This window comes from Falco rusticolus, chromosome 5 (genome assembly GCF_015220075.1).
Source record: "Falco rusticolus isolate bFalRus1 chromosome 5, bFalRus1.pri, whole genome shotgun sequence".
NCBI lineage: Eukaryota > Metazoa > Chordata > Aves > Falconiformes > Falconidae > Falco > Falco rusticolus.
Genome location: NC_051191.1, coordinates 59,590,594 through 59,603,489, shown reverse-complemented (window position 1 = coordinate 59,603,489; position 12,896 = coordinate 59,590,594). Strand labels below are relative to the sequence as shown.

General features: G+C 43.8%; 1 protein-coding gene across 2 annotated transcripts in view; it reads right to left on the bottom strand.

Moving 5' to 3' along the window:
* The window catches only part of SYN3 (synapsin III), a 206,418-nt gene extending 199,165 nt beyond the window's left edge, over positions 1-7,253 (bottom strand). Inside the window, exons 1-2 of one of the 2 annotated variants that reach the window (XM_037389311.1) lie at positions 7,144-7,232; positions 3,726-3,800 (exon numbers count right to left, since the gene is read on the bottom strand). The gene's annotated coding sequence lies outside the window, so the exon portion shown is untranslated. Of the gene's footprint in view, positions 1-3,725; positions 3,801-7,143 lie in introns of both variants that reach the window. The other variant, XM_037389309.1, reaches the window with a different exon arrangement.
* Between the last annotated feature and the right edge of the window lie 5,643 nt (positions 7,254-12,896).

The following is a 12,896-nucleotide window of genomic DNA, read 5'->3' as shown; positions in this document are numbered from 1 at the left end:
ATTTGTAGGCTTTCTTTTCCAAACAGATTTTCAAAGTTGACATTTCCAGAGTGTGCCTCACAGCTGATGAGCTGTGGTCTTTCAGTGGAGAGATGCTGCAGTGAAATGTTGCTGGCTGACTCCTTCTAACAGTGGGGTTGAAGGAGCATCATGAGGTCTGGGTATCACAAGTTAACAGCATGTTACTGTTATTTATTCCAGGCAACCAAAGCTGGCCACAAAACTTTTCTGTCTGAAAGATGAAATGCCACAGCAATACAGAAGCTCATTACTTTTGTTTTCACTGGAATGTTTACCAAACTTCAATATTGTGTGCGAGTTAGCAGAACAGAGTGTACAGAGAAATTCACACAGTGACTTACTTAAACTGGCAACTATCTCAGAAAAAAGAGAGTCAGTTCCTTCCTTTCTAGCTCAAGCAAAATTCTCACCAACTTCAATGGGATTATCACTAAAATGAAAAGAGTTTGAGGTTTGGATCTGACCCCTTTCCCTTTCTGACCACAGCGGAAGGCAGATGATCTTGCACCGCCAGCATGACAGCACGACAGCAGGAGATGCCAGCTAGTGACTTCAGAAGATCTGCAGCTGCCCCGGGTAACTAAAGGCACCGTCCTGCTCTTTCCGTGGGTCACTCTGAGGGAGCGGACAACAGTCACGCAGTTTGACTGCCGGGGCTCAGCAAAAGAGGTGGCACTTTCTTTCAAGGCAGAGGCATGACATGTAAAGCCAGAGGCCAGTGACCTGTGACCGAGTCAGAAACATCAAAGAATCTTCCTGGGGAAAACCTCCCTGCACATTAATAGGGATTGTCAGCTCTAGCTCTTGAGAGGCACCGTCCTCTCCTATGCCTCATGTCTCTTAGGAGCTGGCACATTGAATTGCCTCAGGAAACTCATACATGAAGCTGCCCCTGTGGGGAACAGCGGGGGAAGCCCTGACTAAAAGGCTCTGTTGTATTATTAAGGTTGCCCACAGTAAACCAAGGTAACCTTGATGTTAATTCCTGTCAGCCTCTTTCAGTTTTATTATAAAACTGCACACACCCCCACCTCGCCTACTCCTCTCTCTCCTGTTAAAAGAAACTTCACAAGGCTGCTGAAGTAAGAAAGCCTGCCTGCAAGATTAACTAAATACACACAGGCCTATTTTAGATAGATGCGTCAAGCTAAATACAGCAGCCTTCAGCTGCTGGAGGGAGTGCTGCGTCGCATCCAACCCCGCTCGCCAAGGCGCATTAATGCTTTAGCAACCAGAAGGAAAATACAGTCTGAAATACACCGAGTCTCTTCTTTAAGCAGCAAAACCAAAAACGCTGGGGCTAAGACCAGAATGAATGCTTCCAAACTTGTCACATTGTTTGGTTTTGTCAAGCCCACCTCGGAAAACAGCTGGGTGCTGAGTGTGTTTCCCTGCCCACAGGTTGTGTCCGCAGTCCCTGGCAGATGACTGTGATGGGCACCGTGCATCAGGAGTGCGTTCAGTGACACAGAAACACCCAGTATATCACCTCTGGGATCATGTGATCATTCTTTACCCCAAATTTCCATCCTTTTTTCCACTGCACTACTGTGCTGTGCTGATAAGTTGAATGAGAAAACTCCTGATTTTCTTGACTTCTTTCTACAAGGAGGATCTATAGTCTCTAGCATGTTCCTCTGCAGTTTATCAGCTTCTGCAGAGTCAAGCAAAAGTGTTTCTGTAGCCAAGAAGGACTTTGACGTACTCCTGGGCTGCAATGTACTACAGGGCTCTTCAGCCTTACTCTAAGCCCAGCAAGTTACAGATGGAAGTGGGGGAGGAAGATGACAGCAGAACGGATATGTTCATTGTATTGTACAATAGAAGACAGCCACACAGGGCCAAGACACCCTATATTAAAAATAATACACTTTACCTAAAAAAGGACTGTTACTATATTTCAAACAACAGATTTTAAAGGTCTGAATCATCTTGGAGCTGAATGTTCTTCTGATATTGGTTTTGCTTTTCTAATAGTCCTACGTAAATATGCTTGTGTTTACTTATGAAGTAAATTTAGTGGTGGTGAAAGTCTACCACCAGTTCTTCTAGATTAAAAATATTTTGCATTGGCTACATAAGATATGTGGTTTAAGCATTTCTAGCTGTTTTTTTCCACCAGACTTGGAAGTCCTGAGTCCCAGTGAAGTGGGACTTTCTCCATTCACTTGGATGGGAATGATGCAGCAGTTAACCTCTTATTTTGCTCCAAATAATGTGAAAGGTTTTAGCTATCACTTTTATGAAAGAGTAACTTATTAGTATCCTTTCTTAAACAGCTTTGTGGTTTTAAAAGGCTAGGATCAGCAAGTTAAATATTTCCTTCTGTGTTTGTCCCGTTGTCAACTAAAAGTAAAATTAAATTGTAAATTAAAATACAGGGCTTGAGGTAACACACTTTTTACACTCGAAGGAGCTGAAAAAAACCACCTTCTCAAGCCATGAAGACCTGGCTGAAGGCACTGGTTGCCATCTTTTAAATGGAATTGGGATGTGTGTGTTTGCTCCTGTGTATGAGGAGAAATAAGGAAGCCAATGATTTTCCATGCTTTCCAGCTGAAGTATACAGGGAGGAAGCACTGGCTCTGGTTCATGCCGAGAGCAGGAAATAAATCAGCCAAACCTCCCAGCGTTTGTCAAAAATAAAATTTCCCTCATCAAAAGAAAGGGGTATCCCTCTCCCCGACTTTGCACAGCTCTTCCTTCACCTGTCTCTCCAGTCCTTCCTTTTTCGTCCCTTTAGCATGAACTCTGACTTCTTTTTCCGACCCATAGGAAAATAATGCTGATGATTCTTCAGGCTGGAGTATTGTACAACAGCAGCTGTCTGTCTTTTTCATATCCCAGTCTGATAGTTTACAGCAAATTTTCATGTACTTTTAAAAACAACCGCAGTTACTCAGGAGTGATTTGAAGGCAATACTCCCAGTTTCAGGAAGCCTGGAAAAGGGGTCTTTTCCTACCCCGTCCAATCTACTTTGTTTCCCCACTGTGACAGCCCACCACAAGCCACCCTGGAAGCAGATGATCTTTTCTTCTTATTCGTGTAACTCTGGTGGCAATGCAGAACTTAACCCTTTGCAATGGAGCACTGGTACCAGGACAAAAGGTCATTTCCACCCTGAAGGCCACATCACAGACTTTTTTTCCTACTTTTCCAAGGCCATCTCATTATTTTTTTCCCGCTTTATGAGCAAGGTCTAAATTATAAGCATGTGCCCTGGGCCACCTTTTCTGTGGCCAGTGTAGTCTGCTAATGGCAGCAAAGTCATACTGCACCCTTGCTTTGGTGTTTATTCTGCCCAGACACAGTAAGATCGTTTCCCATTACACAGACAATAGACAAGTGTCTGGAATCTGACAGCCATTAAAGCAGACATCGTTAGTTCTGCATAAACACTTAATTTTCCTTGATAGCCATATTATAAATATATACGAGTCTACAGTATTGAACCAGCAACAGATCTGCTGTAATTGCTAATCAGATCTCTGCTGTTTGTCAGCATTCAAGAAAAATTCCTTGACATTTCCTAATCTCTAGATAAGGTAGGAGGATACCTCAACAAACCATCAAGGAAGGGAAGAAGTGAAAAATAATCCAGACTGGAGACATAGCATGGCTTCCCCATTGCTTAAACAGAAAGGAAGCCATCCCACAAATAACAGGCATATCTAGAAATTGGAAGGTTTCCATTTGGTCTTACCAAGTCTGTTTGAAAACTTAGGATCCAGGGCTTTGTACACCTCTGGGGATGCAAGCCAGCCGAAAACACGGAGGCCTGAGGGGAGAAGAGAAACACTGGAAGGAACAAGGCAGGGGGGATACAGGAGGCAGAGCAGTGACATTGTTTGAAAGAAAATGCTCTTACAACAGCTCTGAAAATGCCCTGGGTGCTTTGTTTGGCATTTTGAATTAGCAGTTTCACCTACCAATAGATTATCAGATCAGGTTGCTGCACCTTTATTAGCTATTAATTGTATCTGGGCCAGGGCAGCTCTTTGTTATGCTCATCTGGGAATTTTGGGTTTATTTGCTTAGCTATTAGAGTGGCAGGAGAGGGATTTTTAGCCTAAAAACTTCACAAAATAGTAAAACATCTTAGAGTGCTTACTGCAAAACCTGACATTCTGGAGAATTTCCAGACTGATTAAAAAGTGATCCTACACCCCTATAGACAGAGCAGCATTGTCTGTGGGGGAGGATGGGAGGATAATTAGTTTTTTTCCTTGCTGGAAAGTGGAACATGAATGACATAAACAACGATTTTTTTTGAAGGTGAAATAGGATTTGCAAGGTGGAAACCCCCTGAATTAAAAGTTGAAATTAAAGCAACAATCCTTATTATAGTTAAGAGGCCACTGTATTTCAGTCCTCTAGGGTAGAATTTGCAACACTACAAATCCCATAAAAGCATTTACTCACACATGACATGCCCACCCCCCCACCCCCAAAAAATAGTCGGGTGGAAGAGTGGAGAGCAAGAAAAAAAATTATGCCCTTTTTGCCCTTTCTGGGGGGTGAAAGATGAAGCCAGGACACTGAGACCAGTTTGTTGTAATTAGCACTAACATCAATAAGGAGCACAAGTTTTGCATCCCGTCACGCCTCTTATTACTAGAGTACATAACCTCCTAACCTCCACCCAAGAAAATGATATCATTGCATGAATTAATCATCTGGGCAAGTAATGGCAAAAGCGACCTCAGGTTTCCAGCACTGTCTCTGGCACCAGTGAATTGGCAATGACGTAAGCTTTCCTGGGAATATGCTGGCGTTTCGCCTGTTCCTGAGCCTTGCTGTTGACTCTGAGGGCAGAAGCAAACAATATAGTCACCCAACCGGTGATAAACACTGCAAGCGAACGCCAGGCTCCTGCCACTGCAGCATCAGAGGAATGCTCCTCCTGCCAAACTCCCCGTGTGCCTCTCCCACGGAAGATGTGTATCCTGAAACAGGCAAGTGCGAACTGCTTCCTTGGACATGCAGAGAGATGGACTTTCCAGGTGGGCTGAGTATCTGCCCCCTTATTAGTAAGGAGAGCCTCCTGCTCTGCACCTGGAAGCTATGCAGCCTTTTGCAGTATGTGAATAAGCAAGTTACTTAATTATTCCTCTGTTGCCAGGGCAGAAGTAAGGGGACATATGTTTATTATACTGGTAAGTTTATTTTCAGATGGCCAGGCTTGTTTCACGTCAGTTCTTGGCTCACTTTGTTGCTGTGAGTGCTTTGAAAGCTGGATTCAAACTCAACTATGTCCATGTTTTTTCTAACTTAGAGGAGCTGAAGGGCAAGAAAGCCATGAGAAATCAAGAGACAAAAATCCACTAGCTCATGGTATATGCCCTGTCTTTAACCTGGTTTTCAGTCAGCTATTCCAGGCGACAGGAGAAGAGCATGGCTCTATCCTACAGGAATCTGCAGCAGGTTTCCTTTGGGTTTTCCATCACCAAATACAAATATCATCTGTAAGGTGAAGCCTTTTTGTACCTGTGCCAGGTGAGTGCCCCTTCAGTCTCACTGGGGGCATGTGGACAAGCTGTGAGATGGAGGGGATCAGACGCAGCTCACCACCCCCAGCAGCACATCCCAGAGGCTTCAGGAGAGCTCGTGGGCACAAGGAAGATGTGAGCATGGAAGTGCTCTCTGATGGGAATTTCAGCCATGTTTGTGTTTTCCCATCTTCAGGCCACATGAGAAAACCACAGAAAAGGACCCCTGAGGTAAGAAATCTGGTGTCAGGGAGGAAGGAGAACTTTTTTTGGCAAATGGGTTTGGTGGATCCAAGACAAGGCATTTTTTGTTGCTTTTCCCTGCTGGGGCTTTCTGCCTTCCTCATCTTTTGAAAGGAGCCTCTGGCTATTGCTTTCTGGGCAGGCAGAAGAAGCACCTCAGCACTCATCATAAGAGTTAATTTCCAGCTGAGGTGAGATATCCACAGGTGAACAACATCTTTGTCTCAACAACACTTTCCTCTGGACCCTGGCTTAAAAAAACGAGGTGGTGAAAACATTTAAGAAGCAGCTAAACCTTTTAATGCCTTACAGCAATCTGCAGCCCCCACTCGGGTTAGTGACTGGGCTAAGGTTACCCAGCTCAGGACAGCCTTATCTTAAAGGCTTGCAGAAATGTAAACTGCAGAAGTGCAATTATAGCACCATCACTGCAAACAACATTCCCTGTCTACATGGTTTGATGCCACTTGTCACAATTGTAATCCAGCTTCCCCCACCTGCCCTGTCTGTTTAGCAGTCACTTGTTATCAGAGCAAAGGCAGTGAAACAAAAGGAAGGGCAGAGGCTAATTTGCTAGATGTGCTCCTCCTCTTCCAGATAACATTAATTTGTGGGCTCTAACCTGATCCTCAGAGATGCTCACCCTTTCTTCATATCATTAAAAGGGTGATGGCAAATCTGTGGAAGCAACTCAATAGGTTGTCACTTTAGCAGCAGGCAAATAACATCAGTTCTAACCAGTTAGATAACCTGTCCTGATTCCCCCCCCCCTTGCTTTCCAGGTATAGCTGGCTCAGCAGATAGGATTAATCCACTTCCCTACTCACTTGCACTCTCCATGTTAGAGAATCTGATTACACAGATTGCTTGCAATTTATCTCCACCTGCCATGACTAATGATCCAGTCTGACCTCCTCTTTCCCATTTTCACATCTCACTGCAGATCTGATACATACACAGACAGATGCACACACACTTGCTCTTTTTTGTTTGCAAACAGCTCACTAAGAGCTTCGGCATTTCCGTTTTCAATTAACCCAGAAAACTGTTTTCCCCACACTGCCCATGAGGTAATTTCTCCCTTTTGACTCGTCTTATTATATTTACAATGCACATGCTTCATACGTTTCTGCTTTATCCACATAAAACACAGGCGTCTCCGTGCAGACGTGCACAATGAACATGCAATGTTATAAACCCCTGCAGCACATATAAAGACAAAGGCACACGCTACATGCACTGAGTAAGTGCTGCCACATGCATTCCTGTCCCCTCCAAAACCTGCAGGAAAACATTGCCTGCAGAGTGCTTTCCTATAAACCAAAACAGCCTAGCAGCACAGGGTCAGTATATGATTCTGGCAAACCCCGTTCCCAGTCGCTCCCTTACCTTTCCTTAGCCTGCTAATCTGGGGGCCCTGGACCGATTCGCTTTCCCTCCTGCACACAAACTGCCAGTCCCTCCTGCTTCACATTCACAGCACACTAGCAGGATTCACCGTCATCCCATTCTGCTGGATCCTTATCACCCTATTGGCCAAAGCCAGACAGTAAATTAAATTAAGCTCCTCCTTATAACTATATTATCACAGGAACAGGATGAATAATTTAGTAAAACAACAAGGGTGTGCAGGCTCCGGTGTCACAGACTTCATCCCCACTGGCAGGCTTTTATCAAAGAGAGGCGGGTAAAGAAACCAGAATCTGTCACCCTCCTGAAAAGGAGACCTTAGATTACCCACTTGTATTTCCATACCATCCCTCTTGTCCTCCTCCCCCTAAACCCATGGCATTCCCTTGTTACTGTTGTACATCCATCCCCAGCCTACACAGTATTCCCCTGGTGAATGGTCATTAACATCTCAGTGAATGCAGAGATTTCTGTCCAGGCAAAGAGATACCGCAGCACATCAAACACTTTGCCTCTTTCCTGAATGCAAGACATGAGGAAAGAATAAAACCTTTCTGCATAAGGGAGTGACAAGATGAGCAGATCACAAGGAAATGGGAGAGTCTGCCTTGTATCATGGTATCTTCTGTTCAGCAACTGCTCTGTCATCCCGTCAATGCAGACGCCCAAAGGATGCAAGTACATTGCTCTGAAAAGAAAGGCTTATATATGCACCGCTTGGGGACTGTGATTTCACATGCCTGCTGTGGGAGTTTGAATTCCCACTTCAAAAACACACACCAAAGTGGCAGTTTCCCACCAGACCAAATGACTAAGCTGTTCTGTTTTGCCTTTTTTTTTTTTTTTTTTTTTTTTTCCTGGACCAGAAATTTGGAGTGACAACTAACTACACCTATATTTCCCAAGTAGTAGGTTTTTTTCAAAATGAACACAGCTCTTTTTCCTCTGCTGAAGCTTTGAGAAGTTACAGAGTGCTGCAGCTTCCCTTAACAGGGTCACCACTAAGACAAGCCTCAGACCACCTTATTTGTCTGAAGACTTGCACTAGAGCTCAAACTCCTTCAACCACCTCCTACACCAGCTCTCACCTCCCAGGACAGGCTGGCTGGGCAGCCCTCAGCTCTGCCTCTGGGCACAGCAGGGACATGAGGCTGAAGCCAAGCCCAAGTACCCATAGCTACAAAGGCAGACCACCGGTGACAGACCAGGGGTTTTCCTGAAAGCAACGTCTTTCTTCAGGCACTGCCTCCCCAGTGAGGGACTGGCAGGAAGCTGGGATGATGCACAGCTATTGCCACCTTCTAAATTGCTGGGCTGTCTACCTCTGTCACAGCCCCAGTGCAAGATGGTATCGTGCTGCCTTCTCCAGGAGAACAAGGGCACAGGAATGATGGATGCTTTTGAGTTTCCCACCATGTTCAAGGTGATCTAAAGAGAGAAAAAGTAAGAGTCTCAACCCATTTTTTTGTCTTTGTCTGTTACAGATTTCTCTGCCACAGATTCTCCTGTTCCTGAAGATACTTTGCTTTTGAAGAATGGCAGCTGCTCTTTTCCTCCTCTGTCCCTTGCAACCATCCAAACTTTTAAGAGCTTTTGTGTTAAAGGAAACCTTAAATTATGCACTTGGTGGTAGCTTCTGAGCAATTAAATTAAGCCACGTGGCAAGCTGCCCAATGTCACCACTAAAACTCAGGATGTTTTAGCATCATTTATTGAAGAGTTTTTACATGATGCTTTCTTAAATCACAAAAAGAGAGCAAATTAGGCTGTTGCCATGACAACTACAGAATCCGCTCAAAATTCAGGAGATGCTGGGGAGAGGTGAGAGCTCTTCAGTGGAGACCTCTGGATCATGAATATGTCCCTTGATTATCCAGTCCCTTTCAGGTTAATTCCTAGCATCAAAGCCTCCCTGACAAAAGGTTTAGTAATCGGGAGCAAAGCTTTGGCTAAAGAGGGTACAAACCAACTCTCCCAGCACTGATGTGAATTTACTTCTGGTGAGAGGTGCTCAGCTGAGACGTCCACAGAGCAATCACAGAAGTGGCAGCAGTAGTGCATAAACAGACATGAGGCAGGGTGGGGGAAGTGGCAGGAGGCTTCATTGCAGACAAGCACTGAATAGAAAGGCAGATTGTAACTCCATGGTGCAGTAAACTTGAATGACAACTTTCACAGAGTAGATGGAGAGAGAGAGAGAAGGAAGCAGGGTCCCAGCCACTGCCTGTGGAAACCCCCTGAAAGTTGGAATAAGCTGAGAAAAATCTTCCACCAGCCCTAGAAAAGAATTAAAGCAAGTAAGAGAATAAAATGGCAAGACAAAAAGCATGATCAGTGGTGTCAGAAGAAGCTGACAGGCTGAGCAAATGGAAGAAGGCTACAAGGGCTCTTTTGCAGGAAAGGAAACTATAATTAAATCATTGGTAGGATTATTGAATATTTTCCATCAAAGCTGGCTCTCTGTATATTTTTTTTTCCCAGCTGAACTTTTTTTTCTTGCAAGCCTTCTAAGAAAATCACTATTTTAGTAGAAATTTTTCAGTGAAGTCTTTTGGTTTTCAATTGCAAGAGCTGAGATATTTTTAGATGGAAATGAAGAACGTTTGCTTGGAAAATTTTCAGAATTCTTTGTAGTTTACAAGGAAGATCTCTCCTTCCTCATAAGTTTATTGCCATCGGAAGCTTTGTTGTTCTCCTTTGAAATGATGCCTCAATGGGCGTAAGAACCTTTTGGAAGGTAGGAACAATCAGTGGGAGCATATTAAAAATTAGAGAAAATTAAACACACAGGCAAATGGCGTAAACTTTGGAAGTTTCTCTCCCTCCCTCTTCATTCCCAGATGAGAGGAACTGTGTTTGGCAATGAAAACAAGAAGCAATTGAGAAATTTAGGGAGAGATATACGATTATATTGTTGTCAGTGTTATGCTCCAAGTAGGATACCTGCCAAGGCAAAAGCATACATACTACAGGGATCCAAAAGTTCCAGGAATTATGAAAAAAACCACCCCAGTAATAACAAATATGAATTTTCAAGACATAAGTACCCCCTTATCTGATGTCCTATTTAGCCTTCGAGTCCCAAGACTGACTGTCTGCCTGCCTTACTTAGGATGTTGTGGCAATATTTCAGTACCCTGAATTGAAGGTCTTGATCTTCTGATGGGGTCTTCTTCCTTGAGCCTGGGTACCCCTTTTTATAGTTGCTAACAAGGTCCAGCCTCTGACTGGTTGGAATGGAATATAAAACAAGTCTTTATTGGTTATCTACTTGCAGATGAGACTGGCTGTTTCTTTGCATGCCCCCTCCCTGCTCTCGCCTGCTATTTCACCAAAGCCTTGCAAAAAGCATTTATTAGCTAATGACACTGTGGCAGCAGGAGCAGGTCGGGATGCACACAAACCATGTAGGCTTGTTTTGGCCCACAATATATGGCAGAGACGAGGGCTTGAAATGAGCATTTTTTCATGCTGAATATATTGTGACACCCTCTTGAACAGCTGCCAGTTTGGGAAACATGCTTTTGGGCTGGCATAACAGCAGCAGAGGCATTCAAGTGGCAGTTTCCACAGAAATAAATCTAAGAAACAGAGGACAGGGTGAGACAGAGAAGAAGGAATAGGCAATGCATAGCAGGACAGGGATGGGATCCTTAGAAGTGCCTGGGATGCTATTTTCTGAAGCGAGATGCCTTTGGGACAAGGGGCATTTTACCTAGTCAGACTGAAGCATTATCCTGAGGCTTCAATGCTACTCCATATGTACATGGTGGCATCTATTAAAAACATATTACCATCCCACTGAAAACATATTTCTGTCTCCCAAACATGCTCTTAATTAAAAGAATTTTTCATTTTTCAGCAGTAGCTTTGTTATTTTAATAAAAATTTCAAGACCTTCTAGGTATCATGTCTTAATCTAGGAAAAAACCCAAACAATTTCCCTTCTGACATTCTTTACTTACTTCAGTAAGTAATGGTGAAGGGTCTAGAGAATGAGTCTTACGAGGAGCGGCTGAGGGAACTGGGGTTGTTTAGCCTGGAGAAAAGGAGGCTCAGGAGGGACCTTATCGCTCTCTACAACTACCTGAAAGGAGGTTGTAGCAGGTGGTTGTCAGTCTCATCTCCCAAGTAACAAGCAATAGGACAAGAGGAAATGGCTCTAAGTAGTGCCAGGGGAGGTTTAGTTTGGATATTAGGAAAAATTTCTTCAACAAAAGGGTTGTCAAGCATTGGAACAGGCTGCCTAGGGAAATGGTTGAGTGACTGTCCCTGGAGGTGTTCAGAAGACGTGTAGATGTGGTGCTTAGGGACGTGGTTTAATGGTGGACTTGGCAGTGCTAGGTAAATGGTTGGACTTGATGATCTTAAAGGTCTTTTCCAACCTAAACAATTCTATGATCCAATAACCTTTTTCTATGTTTAGTTTATTGGTTGTAGTGACTTCTTGTCATCTTAAACACCATAGCAACATGAGATCTTAAAAAGTCGTATTTTAACCTTCTATGCTATTCTAACACAAGAAAACAGAAATACCATGTTTTCCATGAGGGTCTTTGAGTGAGAACCTATTTAACAGCAATCAACTTTAAAAACACAAGTACACCACTTATTCACCAGCTCACCTACCATATTTTGTAAAACACCATTCCTAGGCCGTGGAGGATTCCAAGGCAAGAAGAATATCCCTGTTTACTGATGGAACAGGTTCCCGCCATCCCTACAAGGGTTAGAAAAGAGAGAGAGGTGTCCTAATCCCTTGTCAGCACAGGCAGTATTGCAAATGTTATGGCACTCATTTAGGATGCAGGAAACAGAGGGCCCAGATCTGAAGAAAGAAAACTGGAGGCTCCCCTCTGGGTCCTCCCCAGGGCAGAAAGCCACTGCACCAGGAGTTTATCAGCTATTCAGAAGAGACACTATCATTATACCTCTTGCATAAATTATTCTATTGTATAAGGGCTCTTGTAGCATTGGGACAAAGACTGAATGGATGAGCAATGGCCAAGGCACTCATCAGAAAGTGAGATTCATGTCAGTGGCTTGTAACTCACAGAGCACAGCTTCGACTTCTCTCACATCTCTATTGCCTCTAAGATTATTTCCATCCAAACTACAAATCCTACAGTGGATATACTTAACTGGAGACGGAAACTTCTAACTTTTTGTTTGTTTGCTTTCTTGAATTAGAAAAACCTACTTCATCTTCCAGAGGTTTTAGTCCTTTTGACAGCCAGGGAGAACATCTGGTACAAAATCCGAGGCTAAACATCATGTTCAGAAGGGACAGCTGAGCTGAATTCTTCTTTGGCTGCTTTTAAGCCAAGGGGCACTGCTCAGTCACACAATGTAGTTAAGACACCACAGGTAAGTTCTGTGCACTGACCAAATCTTTTTTCTTACCTTACTTATTCCCACTCAAGAATAGTTCTGGCAATGCCAAAGAACTCATATTAAGGGTGAAACTCATGTAAAATTAAAGCAGGATCATCATCCTCTGTTTCAGCGGAAAATCATCTAAAAAGGGCCAGTGCAGGCAATCTGTTGCAATGGAGTAGTTCAAGAGAACCAAGAACTGATTTGGCCAGTTGGTTTGCTACAGATATGCTTCTTCAGGTGCTTCCATGCTCTCACATCCTCCTCCTCCCTTCCCTGGTTGCCAGGCAACTACAAAAAGGACTGGAGAACACGCTGGAGAAAATCACCCTCTAGGGCACAGCATGGGTTGGAGT